Source organism: Poeciliopsis prolifica, unplaced genomic scaffold (assembly GCF_027474105.1).
Source record: "Poeciliopsis prolifica strain line A6 unplaced genomic scaffold, Auburn_PproV2 SCAFFOLD010, whole genome shotgun sequence".
NCBI lineage: Eukaryota > Metazoa > Chordata > Actinopteri > Cyprinodontiformes > Poeciliidae > Poeciliopsis > Poeciliopsis prolifica.
Window position 1 is genome coordinate 14,147,501 of NW_026562385.1, and position 17,500 is coordinate 14,165,000.

Consider the following 17,500-nt stretch of genomic DNA (forward strand, 5'->3'; position numbering starts at 1 on the left):
GGAACGGACACAGCAACGCCGCATCATTCGTCCTCACAAAGACTCCATTTGATCAGTATCAATAAGAAATAATCGAATGAACTATATATCCGGTAGCTTTGCTGTCCTCATGCCTGTCTCCTCTCCCCAACCCGCGGCTTCTCCGGTGCAGCCTGCAAACTAGCGCAGCCTCTCGCCACAACAACACAGCCTCCTGGAGCAGCGGCGGCGGCGGCGGCGGCACACCGCGTCAGGCGGGTCGGGCACCCCGAGCGGCTGACAGGTGGGAGCGCCAACGGGCTTCGAGTCGTCAACGGGCGGTGAAGAGGATTTATCAACACTCGCAATTTGCAGGCTATATTCGGGTTAGCTAGCCCGTGAGCTGACCGAGCTTACCGGGAGCCTGCTGCTGCCTGCTCGCGCCCCCCGCCCCCTCCACTGCCACCCTCCGCCCCGGCACCAGCGCTGCCTTCACCGCTTCGAGCTGATAACAATGGCCTCAAATTTCTCTCCTCTTAGCCTCTGTACAAGCAGCCAGCCAGCGAACCAGACAGTCAGTCAGTCAGCCAGCAGTACAACCTCTGAGAAACAGATTGTTTCCCCATGGCATTTTGGGTGTTTATCCGCGTTCTTTATATTTTGTTCCACTCGTTTATCTCTTTGATCTTGAAGTCTCTCCTTCTTTAAACGTCCTTTTCTGGGTTTTACGGCTTCGGTCTCCGGCGGGCAGCCGGGATGCCTGGTGCACACGGCTAAGAGCATGAGCCAACACAGCCTTCAAACACAGCTACTGCTCCTGATTCTTCATGCATTCTGATGTTTGATTTTTTTTTTTTTTTTTGCTAACAAAACGCGCGAATAGACACCAACAGATGTAGAAACAAAAATAAAGAGACTTGGACTCATATGGGCGCAATGACTCCCTCATCAAACGTCATTCAAAAATTATGCTAATGAGCTGCATGAAAGGAATACGCGCAGTGAGACGCAGGCTCTACAACCACACTTCCTTGCTCGGAAGTTATGGTGTCAACTTTCTTGTTGACACCAAAACTTCTGATGACGTTTTAGAGTTTACACCCGTTACAGCGGACAGTTACACAGCCGTGACTGTGGCACACGACTCGGAAATTAATCATTTTACTTTCCCGTAGCATCTTTTAACAGCTGCTGTAAAACAAACTTTAACCTGCCGCCACTCAGTCATGTTTCAAACTGTTTCCTGTGGGTCATCACCATGGGACTCCCCGAGAACAATAACGTAATAATAATATGATTTCATTCATTGTCATTACAGTAGTGGGGCCTACTGGAGCCCTGCTATCAGAATCTCTTCGCTTGGTGAGATTAGTTTCAGTGCGCAATGACCTGGAAATATGTGGCACATGGTGGTCTACTTTATAACTTTTTAGTGTTATGATGACGAGTCACAAAGTTGCACTAAAGATAAAAATAGTGCTACCGTACCATAACTTTTACATTAGCAATAGATACAAGTAGAACGAGAAAAGTAAAGTTAGCACAATAATTGTGAAAAGTAAAGAAAAGTGATTCAAATAGTTCTTAAATCGTCAAAACATTTATGAATCATTGGTCATTTATAAATTCCTAAAACATTTTTCACGGCACAACATCCAATTTATATTCAGATGATCTCCCTTCATCGACTCAACAAACCAACAAACTGAAATTGTTCGTTCCAAACATTCGCGACAGATTGGTATGTTTTAAATATCACCCTGAAATTGTGTTTTTAGAAGAAAAAAGCGGACGTTCAAACCGAACGAAACAACAAAGTATTCAGAAATCTTTTTATTCCCAGCCGCATCTGCAGCTGCAGCTGCAGCAGCAGCTCCATCTCTCTCCCTCAACTTGCCTCCTCTCTATTTGTATTATTCAGGACGCCACCGCTGTCGTTTATAGCTACGTAAGATTTATGAGTTCCCTCTCACCCAGCGGAATGTGTGCGTGTTCGCTTGTGTGTAAACGGCCCGACTTTAAAACAGATAGCAGCGGCTGCTGGCTGCTTCAATGAGAGGACGGGCTCGATGTGGGTAGAAGGTAGGAGCTCGGAATGTGTCCGTTTGCAACTTTTCTTTTAAAGCAGCATTTCCATGGACTCACTGCGACTGGGGGAAGAAACGAGTTATTCATTTACCAAGTCCTTAATAAGCTCATTTTTTGTTTCAGTGTCTGAATGGTGTGAGAAGACTGCAACATATGGAGAAATATGCGTATCGGATTACAAGTTGACTGCATTTACTTGTAAAATCTTGTCAGTGTTCGCAAACGATGGCCGTGATTTTTTACTTTTTATTTTTTATTTTTTGTTTTCTGTCGACGGCAGACATGTGTCAACCGGTTGTGTTTGGGATTCAGTCTTGGATCTTTCCTGCCAGAACTGCGAGTTAGTTGCTTGTGGAAATCCACATTTTTCATCCAATTCATGTGGGTCACAGGAAATGACACAGGGGAAATTACTCTGACTCTTCTGAACATGAACCCTCAGACTTTTATTCTGACTTTCAGTCTGTTGTTATGCAACTCTGTGCAGTTTCTGAAAAAAAAAAAAAAAACATTTTTACTTCTCTTGTCCTATTTTCATTTATTTTTTATTTTTTGGGAACAAAAAGAAAAGAACAAGCTGCGCGTGGAGAACAAGCGTTTTACGCATTCTTGCGGTGTGTTCAGCATTTATGATAGACATATTTAATACCGCCTGTCACATGAGGAGCTGACTGTTTCCTGCTGCCTGGACCCTGTAACACACTAACCTTCTGTTAGCTGGATCATGTTTGCACTATTACACTTCGTTCACATGTGTCCCCAAGGTACCCTTTTAAATAATAATAATAATAATAATAATAATAATAATAATAATAATAATAATAATAATAATAATAATAATAATTTATAATTTTTTAAAAGTAATCTTTTTCGAAATAACTACGTTAATAATATTTGTGGTAACCATCAGGTCAAAAAAATATATATAACTTTTCCTCTTTCCCCATGTAAATAGTCGAAAACATGCACTCACCGGACGATTCCTTTATTTTGGTAATTTAATCGAGAAAATCACTTCCAGAAAGCTTCGAGACGGTGGAGAAAGAGGATGGAGCGGTAATAGAAGAGGGAAAAGATGCTGATAAAAAGTCTGTAAAATCCGATCTTCAGCCCTGACCTCATGTAGTCGATCGAATGTTTGGAACAGAAACGCCGCAGACAGGTAGGCTACTGACCTTTAAATTACTCCCGGAATAAAAGCAAAGAGCGGCAGAGGGGAGGATGAAGCTTGGCTGGTAGTTATATGAGCTGCTATTGATCCCGGTAATCATTTTACACATCCTTTTATATTCAAGGCGCTTCCCTCTCGTTTTAAACCGGCCTAATAGAATGAAGCTGAATTTAAAATCCCAAATACAAAAAACCAAAAATACAGGCAAGTTACCTTCATTTAGTTAGAAATAAAAAATAAAGAAGGAAGTAAGAAAGAAAGAGAGAAAGGAAGAAAGAAGAAATGTTATGAAAACCTTAAGATTCATTGAATATAATATCATTTTTGCCCTTTTTTCTGAGAGAACAAACTGCCTGTAAAAGCAGGCAGTTTATCTAAGCAACTGTTTCTTCTCTGCAACCCATAAATAAGTGCAGCTACAGTCATAGACAAGGACGACAGAACTTAGTGTTGTATTAGCTGTTGCAGGTAAGTCCTGTATGTTTCATAAGCACTCAAATCACACACACACACACACACACACACGCACACACATGCTTACACACACACAAAACAAATAAGAACATCCATAACCTCATGGAATAGCTGATGTTAATCAGCTATGTTAATCATACAGCTCATGTTAATATTACATATTTTTTTTGTTTTCGTTTTTACTCCCGTCAACTTTTACTGGACACATAAATTAAAAGCAAAAAATCCCCCAACCTCTGTACCAGTCTACTCCAGCAACACTACCAGCTCTGCCGCCTCTGCTGCTTTCAAATAGTTTCCATGCAGACACTCACACACAGCACTGGCTGAGGTCCATCCCCATCTCAGCACCAGCAGTCGGTGTTCCCCCTCCTCTCAGCCTCTCTGGAGCTACTGAGCAAGAGTGAACTAGTCTAAAGTTGCCCAGAAACTGACTCAGGGACTGACAAGCTTAGCCAGCTAGCTTGCAGGCTGAGACAATGAGGCCTCCTCCAGAGCCCCCCAGAACTGCTGAGGAGTGAAAATTTGAGATCAAGAAGAAGCTCCTGTGGAGAGTTTGTGAGATTTTCAGATAGGCTGTAGTGCAGTTCCCAGGTCAATGGAGCTAAAGGTTTTACAGGGACATTCTGAAGGTGCATCACAACACCAAGGTTTGTTGATTAAATGAGAGCTCAGCAGGATTAGACTGCAGTGACATTTATGGGAAATCTCAAACTAAAAATAATTAGTTTTCTATAGTAACTGTGAGAAACCTATATTTCACCTTATTTAGCCCATAACAATGACCCTTTTGCTGCTGACTTTTACTGATCACAGCTTAAATACTAAACCAGTGTTTATGTATTATGTCATAGGATCAAAAAAGAAACAAAAAGATGTCAATCATTATTTCTGTTGAACAGCATAGTCATATTAGACTCTGCTGTTTTATCTTCTGTATCCTCTGTCAGTTTCCTCCCTTAAGCAAACTATAATCCAATTACTTGAATCCAAATGTCTCCTCAAAACAAACACTTATTAAACTTATCGATAAGCAAGGTTTCCATGGCAAAGGCTGAATTGTTTCACTATTTAAGTCTAATGCTAATTCTAAACTTTCCATTTTTTAGAAACTGAAAACTGTTGACTGATACATGTTTCATAATCTACAGACTCTGCCTGTTACTGAATCTGTATTTGAATTTGAATAGCCCTCATTTTCGCTTTATTAAAATGAACTGTATCCAAATCTGAGTTGTGCAGAAGGGGATATGAATTGGACCTCAGACATGTGACATGATATTTGTCCTGGATTGGTGCTGTAGATACAATTTAATTGAACCTGTTCATAGTGAAAACATGCTTTTTCTTAACTGTTTTCATGAACTAAATCTGTGAGTCAATGACTCACAGCATTAGTGCCATGTAGCAAACAGGTTACTCAACATAGAAAGTTATCATTCCCATGCTAAAGTATTTATTTAGCCACCAACTAATTGATAAAGAGCATCTTGAGTAAATCTAAGAAACAAATGCATTTTCAGAAAAGTAAAAGCAAAACTCAGAACAAAAACAATTCTTGCAATTTTCTTCAATTTTCTTGTTATTGTTTATTCATAACAGAAAGGAAATTATTTTATGTCTTGACTGACTGAGTCGATGTAGCAAAATAGGAATGAAAGCTGAGGCAGCCATATTGACATCCTCAAGCTTATGTTAAATTTTTGTACGTGACGTTTTGAAAATAAAATGTAGCCGTTTTAAAGTAGACATCTGTGTTTTTCTTAAAGTTGGATTTGTGATAAAATGCAAGTGCAAAGTATTTTACTGCTGTCTGTCCGTCCTCTTGATAATGCTCACACTGTTCTTGTGAAGTTGTTTTATGGACATTGACAGTTGGCCTTTTTTTTTTTTAAATAGCACAACATAACTCTGTGCATAGATCATGGGATAGTTACAAATAGCTGTTAAATTTCTTCATGGTCTTTGTGTTGCACAAATCAGGTAATCATCCTGACTGTGGCCACAGAGGGACTATAAAGCTAACACACAAACTGGGTTTTATAAGTTTTCCTGGATGATCTATTTTATTTCTGACATCAAATTTAAAGTTGGGTTTGCTGAAGCATTTGGAGAATTGACTCATCTGATTGTAAAACATGTGCTCTGCTAGCTGCTATCCATCTGAGATAAGTATAGATTACTCAGGAGCTGTTCTGTTTTCACTGGTTTTCTTCCTACAGTTTTCACTTGACAGTTCATGTTCCACAATAATGCTGAGTTCATATTCTGTCATTTTGTATTTTTGCTACTTTTTGGACTGTTTGGATTATAGCATTTATACACATCAGAAAAAGGTTTATGGAAACTGAATTTTTATCTCCTTTCCCTGACTTAAATTAGAACCTTTACAATTCTACTACTGTTCTACCATTCCTTAATATTTACTAAATACTTTATCTTTAAATAAATATACCATAGATCTATCAAGGTTTGCAGTTCTCAGTTTAAAAAGCAAAATGGTGCAACAAGCTAAGCAGATTGACATACATCTCATGGCCTTAATTTTTTAGTTACATATATATAACTTAGTTTTCAGTTAAATAGAATGACCTTAAAATTAATCGTTATGCTCATTCAGCCTAAGCAGACCAACTCTGTCATTCTTAAAACTGTCATCACATTTGTTCTGTTTTGCAGCAGAGTACTATTATATTTTAAAAGTGTAAACTATTTTCATCTAATAATAAGACAGTAAATACATCACACAGTTCACAAATCTGTGGCCGGATGAAAACAAACATCAGATTGTCAACACAGTTGTCTCCAGGCTTTTTTTTTAAAAGCTCTGAGAAACAGAATTGTAGATGAAGTTAAACTTTATGTAGCTATGAATGAAGAGGCATTTATGTAGCATTTTCTTTTTCAAATTAAAAAGTATTCAACAATAAAAATGATTATTATAGAGGGATTATCAGTCGACGTCATGCTGCGTCAGCAACCACTCTACTGCGCATGTTGCCTTGAAAACGTAGGTAAGGATACATTATTCTAACTTCCTCTAAGCTGTTTACATTTAGGTTAATAAAATCATTTAGAACTGGCAGACAGAAGACTGTCTGTCTTCGCCTCGCCCAACTTCGGCAGCTTTGCTCCGTCCCCAGCTATCAGAGGTTTTACTTTTAGCGCCTCCTGTTTGATCCGCTGCATTTTTCATTTCAGCTTAGTTCATCACCTGCCTTGATGAATTGCAGTTTAATTGTGACCAAACGAGGAATAAATTATTTTATTTATTTTTTGCACCTAACTCTTTTTTTTCTTTCTTTTTGTCTTAATCAAACTTTACATTTTAGGGAAGCCCTAAAATGAACATATACATTTTCACCATGTATATGTTTGTCTGATTTACAAATAAATAATCCCTCTTGTAGAAGAGTTTTACTGGATAGTTTGCAAACTTCCTGTGTCCAAATGTGCATAATCTGATATTACAGCTCAGTTTGATGAAGGTGGACCTGATCTTTGAAGCTACCAGGAGACATAGTAAAACTCCAACACTTCAAACAGCATGATTTGTATTGTTTAAAGTGGAATGAAGTCTGTTTGTTATGCAGCCTCATTATCATCAACACCACAATTGCACCAAATGGGCAAGCTTTGACATGCACTGCAGTGTGTTTTCTGCCCCCCAACCAGCTTCAGGTGGATGGCATTTCAACATCATCTCTGCTTTTCAATGGCAGGATGTACCCTGAAAAGAGACTGCATTCAAATTCATCTACATTCACTTCTTATGTTTTCAGACTGTTTTGAACACATAGAACAAAAAAAAAAAACCTAATTTTAGAATTCAATAAAGGAAGTTGGGGAGGCGGTAATCTACTTACATTCTGCCAAAACGATTCACCTTCTGTTTTATTGTGGCCATCAGTTGTCATAGGACTGATGGCCACCCACAATACATTTATTGTGGGTAAAAATCTACTTTGAAATATTTTAACCTAAAGTTGTCTGCAGATATTTTTTTTTGTGCTACATCTAAACTTTTAAAATGTTTTGAAAAACACATTTATTTGGTGGTGAGAAATGTAATGAATATCTGTGATGGGGTGGTGACCTGTCAGGGTGACCCCACCTCTCACCTGGCAACCTCTGGAGATGGGCACTAGCAGCTCTCCCTACTAGGAATAAGCATATTGGAATGATGGATGGATGGATGGATGGATGGATGGATGGATGGATGGATGGATGGATGGATGGATGGATGGATGGATGGATGGATGGATGGATGGATGGATGGATGGATGGATGGATGGATGGATGGGATTCTAGGATTTTATTTGTATTCTTCAGATGCTTTTGCTTTATTTCTTTGTAATACATCTGACAAAACCTTTTTCCTTTTCAAATTTTCGGTTTGTTCATAGTTTACAGCAGCTCTACTCTTTTAGGCCTCATTCTCCAAGAAGTATCTGAGCCATTTTGTTTCATTGTCTTACATCTTATTTCTGATTATCTACCCATGTGGAACGCTTCTGTGTTCCTGGTTTTCTCTGGTCACTGAAAGCTTGGCCTTAGGTAAAAACAGTCCTGAACTAAAAACTCATGCTGTCAGCAGAGAGTTAATCTTTATAAGAGATGCTAATCTTTAACCACAATCTCAAAGGAAGCCGGACATCATCAGAGGGGGAAGGGGGTTTGTCCAGGGGTCAAATTGCACTTTTTTGCTCCGGGGCCAAAAAAGTGCCAAGCTAAACAATTCTGTTAAACACAGAATCGACAGCGATAAATGTGACTGCTTGCTTACGCATGTGTGTTTATGGGTGGAGAGGAGAGTTCTAATTATTTTCCAATTTTCTAATATTACTGTAAAATGTATTAATAGGATATTTGAAAGGAGATTTTGCTGACTTTGGTCATCCAGTTACATAGTCTAACCTTATAAGGGAAGAATGATGTGATAGAGTGAGTTCTGCATCCTCACTGTGTCTCCTGATCCTGTTAATAATAACAGTTTCACTGTTGTAAATGTGTGTTTTAGACATGTGGCTTTTTATAAGCATTAGGATGCTGGAAATTATGTTTTGCCTTATTGTATCATTTCACTTGCAGAACAGAGCAAAGTGACCTAAACCTGTTTTTTTCTTGGCTTGTTACTGAAGATCCTGTCAGGTTCTCCTCTTTGAAGCTTCTGAAACATAATCAGGGTACTTATCCCGGAATCAAACCGGTCCACTACTCAGTTTGTTACGGCAGAAGACAGAAGCTGTATGGATCCCAGCCAGACCTGTCAGCCATCACACAGCACAACAGCATCAGGCGTCCTTTTCTCAATTTTACTCTGATTATGTTTTGCCCATAATTTGTCAGTGATGTATGAAAAATCAATTAAATCACAAAATTCAAAGAGTTGCTGTGGCTTTTTTTAAGCTTTTAAAATCTCTATGTGACATCGAGCGGAACCCACCAAGGTCAAGCAGGTTGGTAGATCCAAAAGCTACTTAAGATGATGGGAGCCATATTTAGCAATTGTTAATAACTATTCTTTGTTTTTGACCAGTTTGATCAAAAATAATTACAGTCACAGCCAGCTATAGTGGTACAGGGCGTAGGTTTTAATTGCTTTAATTGTCTTTCAAAGAAAGCATAACCCATCTCTTTTAATACTTTTTGACCTCTTTGCAGAAAAGCATGTTCTAAATAAATCAAATAGTCCAATATATTCTTGGTGATCACTGACAAAATGTTTTCCATGCTGCTTAACATTTCAACATTTACAATTTCAGACAAAAATTCTCTTTTTCAAATTGCTGTCTGTCATTCAACACTTTTGCTTCAATTACAAACATCATTGGTGGAGTTTGGAGTTTTTTTTCTTGAATTTGCTGTTTGTTGGGCCCAGGAAAGGACATGACAACATGTGGGTGAGAAAAGCAGGAAAGAATAAGAAGGGGGAAGGGGGGAAGGTGGGATTGTTGAGTGAGCAATCCATTCACACTATCATAAATCACAACTGGCCAAACATGCATCTTCTTTCATTGCTTTTCATCTCAGTCACTCTCTTTCACAAGCTCCCACACATACCACAGCACCTCCCTGTTCAAAGCTTTCTTCATGCTGCAGGTAACCTTTTAAAATGAGGAAGGAAGCAAAGGGAGCACTGTGCGGCGCCCTGTTAGTCTTCCCAATCTGAGGCTCGTGCACGCACCCACCTACACACACACACACACACACACACACACACACACACACACACACACACACACACACACACACACACACACACACACATTTTTCCGTCCTGGTCTGCAAGCAAGTGCAGCCCATGAATATCTCAAAGAGGGAGAAACACTATTCACGTTTACACAACAGATAATCCGTGATGTGACGGGCTATGGAGCGTGGGATGAGGACACAGAACGGGAAATAGAGGAAGAAAAGTCCCAGCAAATCTTACCTGCTTTATGTCTGTTTGTCTCCTACCGGATCTCTTGCTGATGGCTTACCCCTCTGGAAAACAGCCACTTCGGACACCAGTGGACAAAATCCACTCCAGCTACGATGAACAATCAATCTTTTGTTTACTTGGACATAGCATAGGCCTATATATTTTTTCCAAATCGCTGGTTCGTCTTTACGCAAACTTTGGTGTTTGCTCGCTGATTATCGCAATCAGACAATTTCCAGCCGTACGGACACCAACGCGCACCTCTCTCTCTCAAGTCTCAAGAAGTTATTTTTTGCCTGCAGTGTTTGGGAGGAGACATTAATTCGCAAGGCTTCCAATAAATTTGCAACATCGGAGCCTACCCGCAGCACACAAGCTCATGAGAACTGTTCGATATGTGGCTCTTTGTACTTCCTTACCTAAGAAAAGAAAGAAAGAACGAAAAATACAGACACATGGAGCGCGGTCTCTCCCCACCCCCACTTATCAGTCTGCTGCAGAATGCTCCGCACATTCGGCTCGGTGCCTGACCAGAATAGCGACCAGTGATGAACCCTTTCATTTTCTTTAGTCCTTTTCTTTGATTACAGTTTTATCGGTCCAGCGGCAAAGGTTCGGGGTTCAGAGCGACCCTAGAAAGACCCAGACTAAGTGACAGCGAGTGATATTGGAGAGTGACGCAAGAGGAGCCTCCGGTGATCAGTGATCAGTCTGAATTGTTTCCCAGATGAGTGACGCACAATCGCGCTATCCTTTCTGGTGCTGTTCCCCTGTCTTCTGTCCAGCTATCTGAGGAATCCACAGAGCATGTCTGTTGCTCCCCTGCTAACGCAAATTACTGCCATCGATCCTTTGTATGAACCGAGACCCTGTGGATTCCTCAGTGTGAGGCGTCACTGTTGCCATTGCGAGTATTTTAAGATTTTTATTTTTTCCGTCATGTTGGATTGTTACCTCTTCGTTTATCCCTTTGTGTGATTCGCTACTGGAGGCTCGGCAGCGTGAAGTGATCCTAACCCGAGAGGATGGCTCTCAGAGCACGCGCGAGAGGATGAAGATTCTGGAGGGGTGGAGGAGGGTGGAGGTGCTCCTCTGTGTCAAGACAGTTCACGGCAAGCCGCGCGTCCACCTGCACAAAGACACCCCGGAAAACTGCTGCAAATGGAGCGCGATCAGAGGAAAAGACGGTTAAGACCAGACCCAAGACGGAAAACAGCATTCTCCTTTTCAGGCAGAAGTTTTTTTTCTATGGGTTCAGATTTTGTACTTCCTGTAAATATGTCTGTCTTCCAGGCAAATTGGGTACCGAAATTTACAGTTAAAAACGCAAATTGTATTAAATGTGTGAAAAAAGAGCTTTAGTTTAAATTTCATTGCAATTTTCTTTTTTTTTTTTCTTTTTTCTTTAACTTTTTTCATTTTGTTTAAATAAAAGGTTATCTCTATGTGGGTTTGCTTTGCGCCGACGGTGTCAAGCTGCTGTTAAAGACAAATATTTGTAGATCAACTGAATCTTTACGACGTGCACTTGGCTTTGAATTCCCTTTGCTTGTGTTAATATCTGCCCACGCGAACTGGCAGGCCTTCTGCCATGCACTCTGACACGCGCGCACAGTGACACACACCCACACAGAAAATCTAGAGGTAGGAGAAAGCGAAAGGACAAAAGAGATTGTGTAAAGGAAAACGAATTTATCCATTTCAGTTGGATAAAGCTTGGTAAAAGAAAGAATGAAGAACAGAGGTTTCAGTCCTGGTATGCTGCCCTCTTCTTGTAAACATTTCCGGCTCAAATGGATCCAGTTCGCGCTTCCCAGGCTTTCTCAGACTGGGACCGATAAAAGCGGCTCTCTGTATGGCTCCTTATTCAGCCCCGAGGCTTCGTTTTTACGAGCTTTGAGTCTGTGCCGTCGCTAAAGAAGATTATAAATTACCACAGAAGTTTCACATTGATTTATGTCGAACGGGAGAGTCTTTTCCGCGCCAAGGAGCATTGGGAGAGCAGAGGACTGGATATCGGTAAAATTGTAATAATAATAATAATAATAATAATAATAATAATAATAATAATAATAATAATAATAATAATAATAATAAAGTTATGTTGGGCCATCGTAGTTTGTGCTCCATCTTAAATATGCGTTTTGTGAAATTCAGAGGGCTGCAGATTGAGAACCGAAGCGCATTGTGATTTTATGTTTTAAGACTTTCAATCTATTAATTTTATTATTTTATATCGTTGTTGATTTTACTTAGTTAAACTAGTGTTGTCTGCAGGAGAAGGCTTGGCAGACATTTAACACCGTTCCGATTACTTTGATGGGACTTTTGTGTTTTAGATTCGTCTTGTTACCGCGCAGTTTGAATGCGCTACTTCGTCTAACTGTATTTTTGTTATTTTGAGAATGAAATATCTCCGACTTTATAAGTATTTCTTCGAGTTGACCGTAATATGCAGACAGGCGCAGTCGGAAACCGTAACGTCCCACATACTGTCAAACAATTTTTGCATAAACCTTTCGACGCGTTTAATTGTCCGAAGCAAATCTGCTTTATTTTTGTCGGCGGTTTTTACAAAAACTTGACGTTTACTCTATTCTTTTGTTTAAATATTGGTTATTTACCTGGAAATAATTTAAATTTTCCAAATACTTAAACGGCGTCTCATCTTTAGCAAATACACACTTTATCTAATTTAAGATAAGTTACAACGTTGATGTTTATATCAAGCTTTTACCGCCTGCTGCAAAGAAGCAGAGAAACGACCAACATGTGATATAATATGTGAAGACAGAGGGTGTGGAGCAGCGACTCTCCGCAAGTTGCCTGAGGAGAATTTGGACGCTAGATATTTTCTCAGAGTAATTTCTCACAGAGTGTAATACGAATACAGAGGGCCTCTCACAGTCTGCTCTCACCGATCAGCGCATGTTCCGAGCTGCAGCAACACAGAACCTGCAGCAACACAAAACCTGCAGCAACACAAAACCTGCAGCCCAGCCGCTTGCAATTATTCGAGGTTTTTAAACCAACTCTTTGACAACAACTACCATGTGAGAATATAGGCTACTGTTCAGAAACTGACACAGGCAATGAGGCAAAAAATAAATAAAATAATAATAAAAAATTATAATAATAATAAAGTAAATAGGCTAAATAAAGTTGTCTTCCCTGCTCATTTACGTGCTGCAGTTTTATGAATCAATGCTCAGTTTCCGCAATCCTCAGAAACTGAAGAGCAAATATCAGAATCCACAACAAAGTTCGACTTTTCTTTTTGTTTCGCAATTTTAGTGTTTGATGGCGACTGGTCAATATTATTTCTGAGAAGATGTGTTTCTTCCGGCAAGCATAAATATTACAACAGTCATTTCACAGGAAGGGGTAAAAACAGATTTGAATTTAATGTTATGGACCACAGTGTGGGGAAAACTACCGTGGAGTAATATGTAGGATTAAAACACCAGCGCCACCTAGTCCTAGTCCTACTCCGTCCACAGAAATGAACTAAAATATTGTTTCTGACGCCACAGTGAAGAGCAACAACACGAAGCTCTGCCCTCTTTTCTGCTGCTGTCATTATTATGGGATGGCTCGATCTAATTTGGTAACACTTCGGTTTAGACTGATGCTGTGGGCGAGGAGACACACGGGATGTCTGCCTCATAAATATGACCATCCATCCATCCATCCATCCATCCATCCATCCATCCATCCATCCATCCATCCATCCATCCATCCATCCATCCATCCATCCATCCATCCATCCATCCATCCATCCATCCATCCATCCATCCATCCATCCATAATACACATTAACAGTTACAGTTACACTACTACTACTACTACTACTACTACTACTACTACTACTACTACTACTACTACTAATAATAATAATAATAATAATAATAATAATAATAATAATAATAATAATAATAATAAAACAAATAAATACATAGATATTCGAACTTGTCTGCATGTGAATGTATTTTTCCACCATAAACGCATGCTGTGTTCAGTATCATGTGTTATTCTCTTCGCCCCAGCTGTTTTGAAACCCAAACATTACACACCACGGTGAGTTATGGAGAGTAAATTATGTTTACTCCCGCCCCCATCTCACTCTGCTGGCTGGCTAAAAATGGAACCTCACACACGTCTTCAATTTCAAAGCAAAGGGGGAAAAAAGTTCTGATTAAAGGCGAAGATGAACGGAACCAGAGATACTGGATGCCAAATAATGAATAATAATGACGACAGGCTCCATTGCAGCAAACATCAAAGGAAAAATGCATGGTGAGAAAAAAGAGGAATAAAACTATAATAGTAGTTTGTTGGAGTGGCACAAATAAGAAGCAAACATAATTTCATGAAATGAAATTACCAGTGTGAAGAAATTAAGCAAAATATGTGAAAAATCAAAGTCACACTAATTGTTCCTGGATAGGCCAAAGAAGCAGACATTTCATCTAAAGTCAGGGGCCTTCCTGAGCTCGTGAAGCTGTGACGCAAAGCGTAAATATCAGTAAAGTCATCCTGGTCCAGCTTGATAGGTTTCATCAGTCTGAGTCAAATACAGAGTTTTTCTTTTGCCAACAGATCCTGTGGGTTAGGTGCGCTAAATTTCAACAAATCTTACTTTAATAGGTCACCACAGTAACTCACGAACAAGAGCTGATTAAGTAAGCCGGAGCAAGGCGGAAATAGGAAAGACCGCGAGTATTAATCAGGAGTAGAAAAAAAGGAGAAAAAAAACTGTGTGAATAATGGCGGGGGTGTAGGGGATGTCAGTAACAGGAGTAACTGGTAGAGAAGTAAAGGAAGAGTCGGTGGAAGCATCGGCACTTCATCCTGTCTTCTTCCGCCTCCGTCTGCTGTATCATCGGTCCATCGGCCGTCATTTTCCCTCACCTTCTTCCCACAGTATTGGGACACATGATTTATCGGGGCTGCTGCCATAAACAACAGAACTCCTTCACAAAATCACAATGGCAGTCGTGGCCGCACGCTGACACCATGCCTCACTATAAATCAGGCGAAGTAGCTGGCTGGGAGGAAAAAAAATGAGAGAGAGGAGAGGGAGAGGGAGTGGACAAACTCAAGCGATAAAGAGATGTAGAGGCAAACAGGAGTTGATGGGAGAAAGATGGAGAAGAAGATTCAAGTGCTTCTGAAGATAGAAACAGCCATCGGCTAACATCGCAGAGCTCCCACTTTCCCTCCCTCATTGCTCGCTGCACAGCTGTATCTCTCCAACCTATAAACAATGGCTGATGATGATGGGTGGGGGGGCGTGATGTGTAAACAACACGACAGCCACATGCACCATGAGAAAACACGGCGAAAGATGAGGATTTGGGGGCATATTTACCACGGTGTTAAAACAGCCTGTTATTCACTGAGTGGGAAGCGGGCGAAGGCGGCGCGGCGTGTAGGAGGAAGAAGTGGGCTTTCCCCCCATGCAGTCCCCTTCCTTCCGCAATACTCACGGCGTCCACAGCGACCCGCAAGACACACACCCGTCCAAATTTGTTTTATTGCAGCCTCCTTCTCTCTTTTCTCCTGTTCTCTCTCTCTCTTTCTCTCTCTCTCACTCTGTTGGCGTGTCTTCTCTTCTCCCGTCTCTCGCTCTCTCTCTCCCTCCCTCTGTCTCTCTTCTTTCCTTTCTCTCCACTCTCTGCTGATACAAGGGGCTTGTATTTTTTAAAGGACAGTTGACTTTTCCACGTCAGACACACACGCACACTTGGAGCAGAGCGACGTTCTGTCCGTTATATTCCTGACGAATCCATATCGGTTCTGCAATCCCTGCATTAATTATTTAATGAAGCACGTGACGTCTTGGCCGTGGCGGGGATCTGGGTGGGGGTGCTTGTTGGAGGGGGGCAACCAGGAGTCTCTCAGGTTCTGTGAGCCACGCGGCCCGTCCGTCCTGCTTGGAACAAAAATGACCAGAAAACAAAAGCAGAGCCGAGCTGAGCTGAGATGACTCTTTGGTTCCTTATTTCAGCAGTTAGTTCAGTAAAGATTGAGGTAAAGCAGGACCAGGGCCACGCGCGAGAGTGACAATGAATGAAAAAGGCAATTCTCATTGCAGTGCTCGTTTGTAAAGAAGAGTGCAGGCATCACAATCTTCACTGTCATCTTTCGTAGCCGAGCAGGAGAACCTAGAGATCGTCCCGTCAGATCCACATTTAATGGATGTTTCCAGCGACAACAAGCCGCTGGGTTTTCAGCAGGAGATTGGTTCTTTTTACTTTTTATTTTTTCGAAACCAAATATTTTTTTTTATTGCTAAAATGTTCAAGAAAACGAAAAACCTTTAAGAACATAAAATCAAACAAATCACATCAAAGTGTATAAGTTGAACCATCGGGACCTGACAAAAGCTGCGGGGAGAAAATAACAATCTAAATGTACAAACCAAAAACAACAGAAATTATTTGTAAATTTGGCATGTTCATAATTTGATCATATAGGCTGAAATAAATCACAGTTCATTGTCTGAACGGAAATATCCCACAAAATCAAGTTTTCACGAACAAGAATAATTCTGACTAAAGGTGCGTGTTTTGGGCGAACAGACGGCGGGTCGGGCAGGTAGCGGGCAACGAGAGAACAGTTCCGAAAAGCAGCAGTTCAGCCGAGGAGAAATGAAACAAAGACATATTGTCAGATCAACACAGGGAGAGGGACACCGAGGAGGCAGGGGGACCCAGAGGCCGAGCGGGGCGCCAACAATAGAACCTTGGATTCCTTCTGGCGCTGAAGCCACCGGGAGAGGAACAATAGAGCGCAAAGAAAAAATGTCGGCACTGAGAGAGAGAGAGGTTCAACATGTGAGCCGATGCTGGTTGTCGAGGATCAAACCGTTCAAGGTCAAAGCAACGGAAAATGAGAAGAACTGAAAATCTGACAGCGTCGAGCGCGTCTGCCCCGGTCATCCTGAATTAGCCAAATATGAGCCGCATGAAAGAAAAAACTGTTTCATATTTTACATTTGATCTTCTGTCTTGTCAAAAATTTTTAAAGATCGGAACATCGATCAAGTTGTGGAAAATGAAAAAGAATGTTAACAGAAAGAGTGATTCTTGGCGAAAAGGCTCATATGATAGTTAGAGTTATATTATAGCTACTAACATTATATTTTATATAAAGAGCCGCTATGATGTCATTTTAGTGGTGGACATAAATTATTCAATCACATTGGTAAATCAATCAATCAATCTATCAATCTATCTATCTATCTATCTATCTATCTATCTATCTATCTATCTATCTATCTATCTATCTATCTATCTATCTATCTATCTATCTATCTATCTATCTATCTATCTATCTATCTATCTATCTATCTATCTATCTATCTATCTATCTATCTA

General features: G+C 40.5%; 1 protein-coding gene across 7 annotated transcripts in view; it reads right to left on the bottom strand.

The window, feature by feature from the left end:
• Positions 1-17,500, bottom strand: part of hoxb3a (homeobox B3a) — a 49,150-nt gene that overhangs the window by 9,626 nt on the left and 22,024 nt on the right. Inside the window, exon 1 of one of the 7 annotated variants that reach the window (XM_055035948.1) lies at positions 15,490-16,035. The exons of 3 other annotated variants lie outside the window; for them this stretch is intronic. The gene's annotated coding sequence lies outside the window, so the exon portion shown is untranslated. Of the gene's footprint in view, positions 394-4,005; positions 4,216-10,127; positions 10,342-15,489; positions 16,036-17,500 lie in introns of those variants that run through there. 3 more of the 7 variants (XM_055035947.1, XM_055035946.1, XM_055035945.1) reach the window with 3 other exon arrangements.